Below are 9,255 nucleotides of genomic sequence, written 5' to 3'. Positions count from 1 at the left end.
GCAGGAAGGCCAGGGAGAGAGAAATCCTTCTTTCCCCTTTCTTTCCTTTCCTTTCCTTTCCTTTCCTTTCCTTTCCTTTCTCTCTTCCCTCCCTCCCTCCCTCCCTCCCTCCCTCCCTCCCTCCTTCTTTCCCCTTCCTTTCTTTCCCTTCTTTTTCCTTCCTTCCTTCCTTCCTTCTTTCTTTCTTTCTTTCTTTCTTTCCCTTATTTTCCCTTCTTTCTTTTCTTTTTCCTTCCTTCCTTCCTTCCACCTTCCTTTCTTTCCCTTCTTTTCCCTTCCTTCCTTCCCCTTCCTTTCTTTCCCTTATTTTCCCTTCTTTCCTTCCTTCCTTCTTCCCCTTTCTTTTCTATCCGTTCATTTTCCTTCCTTCCTTATTTCCCCTTTCTTCCTTCCTTATTTCCCCTTCCTTCCTTCCTTCCTTCCTTTTCTATTTCCTTCCTTCTGTCTTCCTTTCTTCCCCTTTCTTTCCCTTTCCTCCTTCCTTCCTTCCTTCCTTCCCCTTCCTTCCCCCTTCCTTCCTTCCTTCCTTCCTTCCTTCCTTCCTTCCTTTCTTCCTTCCTTCCCTTCTTTTCTTTCCCATCTTTTTCCTTCCTTCCTTCTGTCTTTCTTTCTTTCTTTCTTTCTTTCTTTCTTTCCCTTCTTTTCCATCCCTCCTTCCTTCCCCTTCCTTTCTTTCCCTTCTTTTCTTCTTTCTTTCCTTCTTTCCCCTTTCCTTTCCCTTATTTCCTTCCTTCCTTCTTTCCCTTTCTTTTTTATCCCTTCATTTTCCTTCCTTCCTTCCTTTTCTTTTTCCTTCCTTCTGCCTTCATTTCTTCCCCTTTCTTTCCCTTCCTTCCTTCCTTCCTTCCTTCCTTCCTTCCTTCCTTCCTTCCCCTTCCTTTCTTCCCCTTTCTTTTCCCTTCCTTCCTTTCTTCCCCTTCCTTTCTTCCCCTTCTTTTCCCTTCCTTCCTTCCTTGCTTCCTCCCTCCCTCCCTTCCTTCCCCTTTCTTTTCTTTCCCATCTTTTTCCTTCCTTCCTTCTTTCCTTCCTTCTTTCCCTCTTTCTTTCTTTCCCTTCATTTCCCTTCACTTCTTCCTTCCTTCCCCTTCCTTCCTTCCTTTCTTTCCCTTCCTTCCTTCCTTCCTTCCTTCCTTCCTTCCTTCCTTCCTTCCCCTTTCTTTTCTTTCCCATCTTTTTCTTTCTTTCTTTTTTTCTTTCTTTCTTTCTTTCTTTCTTTCTTTCTTTCCTTCCTTCCCTCCTTCCCTTCTTTTCCCTTCCCTTGCCTCCTTCCTTCCTTCCCCTTCCTTTCTTTCCCTTCTTTTCCTTCCAACTTGTTTTGCAGCAGGGGGAGTAAACTGAAGACAATAGGGACATGGGGGGGGGGAAGGAACTGGGACAATTCATAAACAGCAGAGAGGGTGGGACTGCAGAGGATGAATTGTTCCTCCTAAATGGAGACAGACTTTGGTGGCTTTTTGACCTTCTCATCCCAGAGGCTGCTTTGCCTTGAGTCTGCTGATGGAGAGATTCCATGTCACTGCGTTGAACACTTTATGAGGTGTCACTCCGAAAGTCTCCCTTGCCTTAGGGGCAGGCAGGAAGGCGAGGGTGCAAGAAGTCAGCGTTTCTAAACAGGGAAGAATCCATCCTGGAGGAACCTGTCTGTGCAGATGGTCAAATGGCATGCCGTTGCATCTGTTTTATTTCTATTTATACCACCCTCCTTCCCAGAGGCCTTGGCGGAGTGGCTTGTGGCAGCACCGAAACCCGCAGCACAGCCCTGCAAGGGAGGACCGGCTTGGAAGGTGAGGGACTGCTGCCGATGGACCAGTGGGGCCACATCCAAGGAGGCGCCGCACTCAGTCGAAGAAGGACCTGCTTTGCAATCCAAGGCATTGACCCCTCCAGGTAAGACCAAGAAGGAGGTGCCTGGAACTCTATTTAGATAGCCAATTCTGAACCTTTTTCCAACGAAAGGACTCTTTTATACTATATGATAGCATCAGTGGATTTGTAGTTTGTGATGCACTGCAAGCTTTCTGGCAGACAATTCTTAATATTGTAATTTTTTTTTCACTTGTAAGACATCCACTAATCTCACTAATAGTTATTATCCATATAAATAAAAATGTAATGTTCGTTTGTGGGATTACCATAACTCAAAAACCACGGGACGAATTGCCGCCAAATTTGGCCACAAGACACCTACTAACCCAAGGAGTGACCATCACTCAAAAAAATTGTTGTTGTTATTTGGGAGTTGTAGTTGCTGGGATTTATAGTTTGCCTACAATCAAAGGGCATTCTGACCTCCACCAATGGCAGGGGGTTGGACTAGATGGCCCATGTGGTCTCTTCCTTTCTCTACCCTTCTTTATCTTTCTTCCCTTCCCTTCCCTCATACCTTTTTCTCTTTCCATTCTCTTCTCTCCTTCCCTCCTTTTTCTTTCTCATCCCCCCTTATCCTTCTTTTCCTTCCTTACTCCCTTCTTTCCTTCCTCGCTCCCTTCCTTTGTTCCTTTATTCCTTCCTTTATTCTTTTCTTCCTTCCATCCATCCATTCAATTCCCTTCCTTCTCTCCTTTTTCTTTCTTTTCCTCCATCGCTTACCCTTCTTCTTTCCTTCCTTCCTCCCCCTCTCTCTTCCTTCTTTCCTTTACTCCTTCCTTCCTTATTTGCTTTATTCTTTCCATCCTTCCTTCCTCCCTTCTTTCCTTTATTCCTTCCTCTCTTCCTTCTTTGCTTTATTCTTCCTTCCTTCCTTTCAATTCTATTCCTTCTTTCCCTCCTTTTTCTTTCTCTTCCTCCCTTTTCCTTCTTTTCCTTCCTTCCTCCCTTCTTTCCTTCCCCGCCCCTTTCTTTCATTCCTTCATTCCTTTGTTCCTTTATTCTTTTCTTCCTTCCATCCATCCTTTCAATTCCCTTCCCTCCTCTCCTTTTTCTTTCTTTTCCTCCATCGCAAATAAGGAAGGAAGGAGTAAAGGAAAGAAGGAAGAGAGAGGGGGACCTCTCTCTTCCTTCTTTCCTTTACTCCTTCCTTCCTTATTTGCTTTATTCTTTCCATCCTCCCTCCCTCCCTTCCTCCCTTCTTTCCTTTATTCCTTCTTCTCTTCCTTCTTTGCTTTATTCTTCCTTCCTTTCAATTCTCTTCCTTCTTTCCCTCCTTTTTCTTTCTCTTTCTCCCTCCCTTACCCTTCTTTTTTCTTTCCTACCTTCCTCTTTTCCTTCCTTCCTTCTTTCCTTCCTTCCTTTCTTCCTCTCTCTCTTCCTTCTTTCCTTCCTTCCTTCTTTGCTTTATTCTTTCCATCCTTCCTCCCTCCCTCCTTTCCTTTATTCCTTCCTATCTTCCTTCTTTCCTTTATTCTTCCTTACTTTCAATTCTCTTCCTTCTTTCCCTCCTTTTTCTTTCTCTTTCTCCCCCCATACCCTTCTTTTTTCTTTCCTACCTTCATCTTTTCCTTCCTTCCTTCCTTCCTTCCTTCCTTCCTTCCCTCCCCCCCTCCCTCTTTCTTTCTTTCTTTCCTTCTTCCCTTCCTTTCCCCTTCCTTCCTCTCTTCCCTTCATACATGTCCTGTAGCAGCAACTAATTCACTTTGCTCCCTTCTTTTCCAGTCAAAATGCAGAGGGACACTCCACCCAGCCACAGCTTTGTTTCTTTTCTTTCCTGATTTCTGGGCTCAAAAAAGGCGGCTCTTTTTAGTGTAAGCCTCTTAGTTGGACAATGCCGAGTCCGTGTGCCAAGTTTGGTCCAGCTCCATCAAGCCACGGAGGAGCCTTTGTGGTACAAACTAACCCACCAACACACATACATACTTCAACCTTTATATACCTAGATGGCGAATGGGTGGTTGCTCTGATCCATTGACCAGGGGTTCTCACCATGTTCTCCCTTCCGGATTCAGGTCTGCAGATTCCCTTGGGCTTTGACACCAAAACATGAGAGCTGCAATGCAGATGGCGGGAGCTGGCCTTGGGGTGCTTTCCCTTCTTGTCTGGACAATTGCAGAGACAACAAGTAAGTGACTACATCACCCATTGCTTTGCATGGAGAGCAGACGTCAGCGTTTCACTATTTTTTCCATGTCAGGACTACTTAAGAAACTGCAAGTCACTTCTGGTGTCAGAGAATTGGCCATCTGCAAGGACAGCTCCTGCGCAATGCAGGAGACACCCGGGTGTTTTGATGTTTTTTGCCATTCTTGTGGGAGGCTTCCCTCATATCCCTCCATGGGGAGCTGGAGCTGACAGAGGGAGCTCATCCATATTCCAAAAACCTGGGATTTACATGACAAGCAGTACCAGAGTGTGGACAAGGTGGCAAACATTATGAATGTTGAAGAGCACATTATTATTATTATTATTATTATTATTATTATTATTATTATTATTATTATTGGCTTCTCCTAATGACTAAGCACAGAAAGGGTTATTTCAGCCCACCATTTGTTTTCATCTTGGTGTCTCCATTGACTTTGTTTTCCTGGACTTCCTTGCTTAAGCTTACCAATAAAACCCAGGAAATGAGGCGGCTGTGGTTGCAATAAAAATGTCACTCCGCCCTCCCGTTCATTCCTATTCCTCTGACTGCTGCCACCTTCTTTGCAGAAGCCCAGCCTCTTAAGGTGTTTCCCTAACTAGGTGGCCCGTTTGAGAGGAAATGTGTCAGCAAGGAAGAAGGGCAAGAAAAGGACACAGTGTCGCCAGGATCATGTGTTTGGATGGATGCAGATCTAGGACAACTGGTAGAAAAACATGAGGAAGTCGGTGTCACCTCCTGACTCTACATCAGAGCTGTCCAAACTTTTCATGATCATGGGACACAGCAATTCAGTTTTACTAGTAAACTCCATCCATCTATCATCCATCTCTCTATCATCCATCCTCTATCCATCCATCCATCCATCCATCCATTCTCCAATCCATCCACCAATCTATTATTCATCTGTGTCTGTATATTAGCCATCTATCATCCATCTATCCATTATCCATCATTTATCTATCCATCAATCTTCATCCATCCATCCTCTACTCATCCTCCCATCCATCATCTGTCCATCCATCATCCATCCATTCATCCATCAACCATACATCACCCATCCATTTATCATCCATCTGCCTATCTACTGCCATCCATTAGCCATCCTCCATCCATGCATACATCTAGCATCTATTATCCACCACCCAACCTCATCTATGCTCCCATCTTTCCACCCGTTATCCATCTATCCATCAATTCATCTGTCTATCTATTACCACCCATCATCCATCCACCCATCCAACCTCATCTATCCTCCCATCTTTCTACCCATTATCCATCTATCCATCCATCCATTCATCTATCATCCATCTGTCTATCTATTAGCAACACATCATCCATCCATCCATCCATCCTCATCCATCCTCATCCACCCTCCCATCTCCCCAACCATTATCCATCTATCCATCCATTCATCTATCATCCATCTATCTATTAGCCACCCATCATCCATCCATCCATCCATCCACCCATCCAACCTCATCTATTCTCCCATCTTTCCACCCATTATCCATCTATCCATCCATTCATCTATCATCCATTTGTCTATTAGCCATCCATCCATCCATCCATCTATCTATTCATCCAACCATCCAACCAACCTCATCTATCCTATCTTTCCACTCGTTATCCATCCATCCATTCATCTATCATCCATCTGTCTATCTATTAGCCACCCATCATCCATCCATCCATCCATCCACCCAACCTCATCTATCCTCCCATCTTTCCACCCATTCTCCATCTATCCATCCATTCATCTATCATCTATATGTCCATCTATTAGCCACCCGTCATCCACCCATCCAACCTCATCTATCCTCCCATCTTTCCACCCATGACCCATCTATCCATCCATTCATCTATCATCCGCCTATCTATCCTCCCATCTTTCCACCCATTATCCATCTATCCATCCATTCATCTGCCCATCTATTAGCCACCCATCATCCATCCATGCATCCATCCAACCATCCAACCTCATCTATCCTCCCATCTTTCCACCCATGATCCATCTATCCATCCATTCATCTATCATCCACCTATCTATCCTTCCATCTTTCCATCTATTATTCATCTATCCATCCATTCATCTTCCATCTATTAGCCACCCATCATCCATCCATCCATCCAACCATCCAACCTCATCCATCCTCTCATCTTCCCAACCATTATCCATCTATCCATCCATTCATCTATCATCCATCAATCTATTAGCCACCCATTATCCATCCATTCACCCAACCTCATCTATCCTCCCATCTTTCCACCCATTATTCATCTATCCATCCATTCATCTATCATCCATTTGTCTATCTATTAGCCACCCATCATCCATCCATCCATCCATCTATCCATCCATCCAACCATCCAACCAACCTCATCTATCCTCCTATCTTTCCACTCGTTATCCATCCATCTATCATCCATCTGTCCATCTATTAGCCACCCATCATCCATCCATCCATTCATCATCTATCCATCCGTCATGCATTCAAACATTCATTCATCCATCCATTTATCAGTTTATCCATTCATCAACCATACATCACTCATCCATGATAATCCATCTGTCTGTTTATCAACCATCCATTAGCCATCCTTCCATCACCCATCCATCTAGCATCTATCTAATATCCATCCATCCATCCCCATCCATCCATCTCCATCCATCCCCATCCATCCTCCCATCTATTCACCCATTATCCACCTATCAATCTATTCATCCAACCATCATCCATCCATCCATCTATCAACAATTCCCTCTATCAGTCATCTATCAACCATCCATTTATTCATCCGTTCATCCATCCATCAACCATCCTTCACCCATCCATGTATCATCCATCGGTCTGTCTATCAGCCATCCATTAGCCATCCTCCCACCTATCCATCTATCTATCCATCCATTCATCCATCCAACCAACCATCATCCATCCATCTATCATCCATCTCTCCCATCCATCATCCATCTATTCATCAGTTCATCCATCTATCAACCATCCTTCACCCATCCATCTATCATCCATCTGTCTGTCTATCAGCCATCCTTTAGCCATCCTCCTACCATCCATGTATCTAGCATCTATCTATTATTCATCCATCCATCCTCATCCATCCTCCCACCTATTTCCCATTATCCATCTATCTATCCATCCAACCATCAGCCATCCTTCTCTCTGTCAGTCTATCAATCATCCATCATCCATCCATCCATCTATTCATCAGTTCATCCATCCAATAACCATCCTTCACCCATTCATCTATCATCCATCCGTCTGTCTATCAGCCATCCATTAGCCATGCTCCCATCATCCATCCATCTAGCATCTATCTATTATTCATCCATCCATCCATCCATCCTCATCCATCCTCCCACCTATCCACCCATTATCCATCTATCTATATATCCATCCATCCATTCATCCAACCATCTATCATCCATCTCTGTCAGTCTATCAATCATCCACCATCCATCCATCCATCCATCCATCCATCCATCCATCCATTTATTCATCAGTTCATCCATCCATCATCCATCAATCTATCATCCATCCATCTATCAGCCATCCATTAGCCATCCTCCTATCATCCATCCATCTAGCATCTATCTATTATTCAGCCATCCATCTTCATTCATCCTCCCATCTATTCACCCATTATTCATCTATCCATCCATTCATCCAACCACCATCCATCCATCTATCATTCATCTCTCATCCATCCATCAACCATCCTTCACCCATTTATTTATTTATTTATTTACTATATTTATATACCATCCCTCTCAGCCTACAGGTGACTCGGGGCGGTTTACAGTCTATCAGCCATCCATTAGCCATCCATCCATCTAGCATGTATCTATTATCTATCCATCTCCATCCATCCATCAATCTTCTCATCCATCCATCTAGAATCTATTATCCATCCATCCATCCTCCCATCTATCCACCCATTATCCATCTATTCATCCATTCATCCAACCAACCAACCAACCATCATCCATCCATCTCTCTGTCTATCATCCATTATCCATCCATCTATATACCTGTAATCCAGAGCTTTCCAAACATTTCATGTGGGTGGCACACTTTGTAGACAGGCATCGTTTTGCAACACACTCATTCAGTTTTACTAGCAAACTGGAAGCTAAACCAGCTCCTTATAAGAGATACGGACACAGAAATTAATTGGGTTGTTGTAGGTTTTTCGGGCTATATGGCCATGTTCTAGAAGCATTCTCTCCTGATGTTTCGCCTGCATCTATGGCAGGCATCTTCAGAGGTTGTGAGGTCTGTTGGAACTAGGAACTAGGAAATTATATATATGTAGAAAGTCCAGGGTGTGAGAAAGAACTCTTGTCTGTTGGAGCTAGGTGTGAATGTTTCAGTTGGCCACTTTGATTAGCAATGCCTGCCATAGATGCAGGTGAAACGTCAGGAGAGAATGCTTCTAGAACATAGCCATATAGCCTGAAAAACCTACAACAACCCAGTGATTCCAGTCATAGAAACCTTCGACAATACAGAAATAAATTGTAATAATGAGATGTAAGGAGGCACAACATAGCTGATGAACACCTTTCAATGATATATTTTTAAAAGGAGATGATTTATTGTTTATTTTGCATAGACTCTGGGGTTTCTCAGTGTTTTCACGTAACAGGTACACTGCAGCAGATACACCAACATGCCATGACACACAGCTTTGCTCCACATCAGGTATGAGTAAACTTGGGTCCTCCAAGTGTTTTGGACTCTAACTCCCAGCATTCATAACAGCCCCAGGCCCCTTCCTTTCCCCCCCGCAGAGAGTTTCATCTATGCTGATGATCGTGCCATTACTGCTCAAGCAGGGAGCTTTGAGATGGTTGAACAGAAGCTCTCCGAAGCGCTACGTGCTCTAACTGCCTATTACAGGGGAAACCAACTGATCCCTCATCCATCTAAAACACAGACATGTGCCTTTCACCTTAAGAACAGACAAGTATCCCGAGCTCTGAGGATTACCTGGGAAGGAATCCCACTGGAGCATTGCAGCGCAACCAAATACCTGGGAGTCACTCTGGAACATGCTCTGACCTACAAGAAGCACTGCCTGAACATCAAGCAAAAAAGTGGGTGCTAGAAACAATATCATACGAAAGCTGACTGGCACAACCTGGGGAGCACAACCAGACACAGTGAAGACATCTGCCCTTGCACTATGCTACTCTGCTGCTGAGTATGCATGCCCAGTGT

The sequence above is a fragment of the Anolis sagrei genome, chromosome 12 (genome assembly GCF_037176765.1).
Source record: "Anolis sagrei isolate rAnoSag1 chromosome 12, rAnoSag1.mat, whole genome shotgun sequence".
In the NCBI taxonomy this organism is placed as follows: domain Eukaryota; kingdom Metazoa; phylum Chordata; class Lepidosauria; order Squamata; family Dactyloidae; genus Anolis; species Anolis sagrei.
This window is presented reverse-complemented; position numbering follows the sequence as displayed.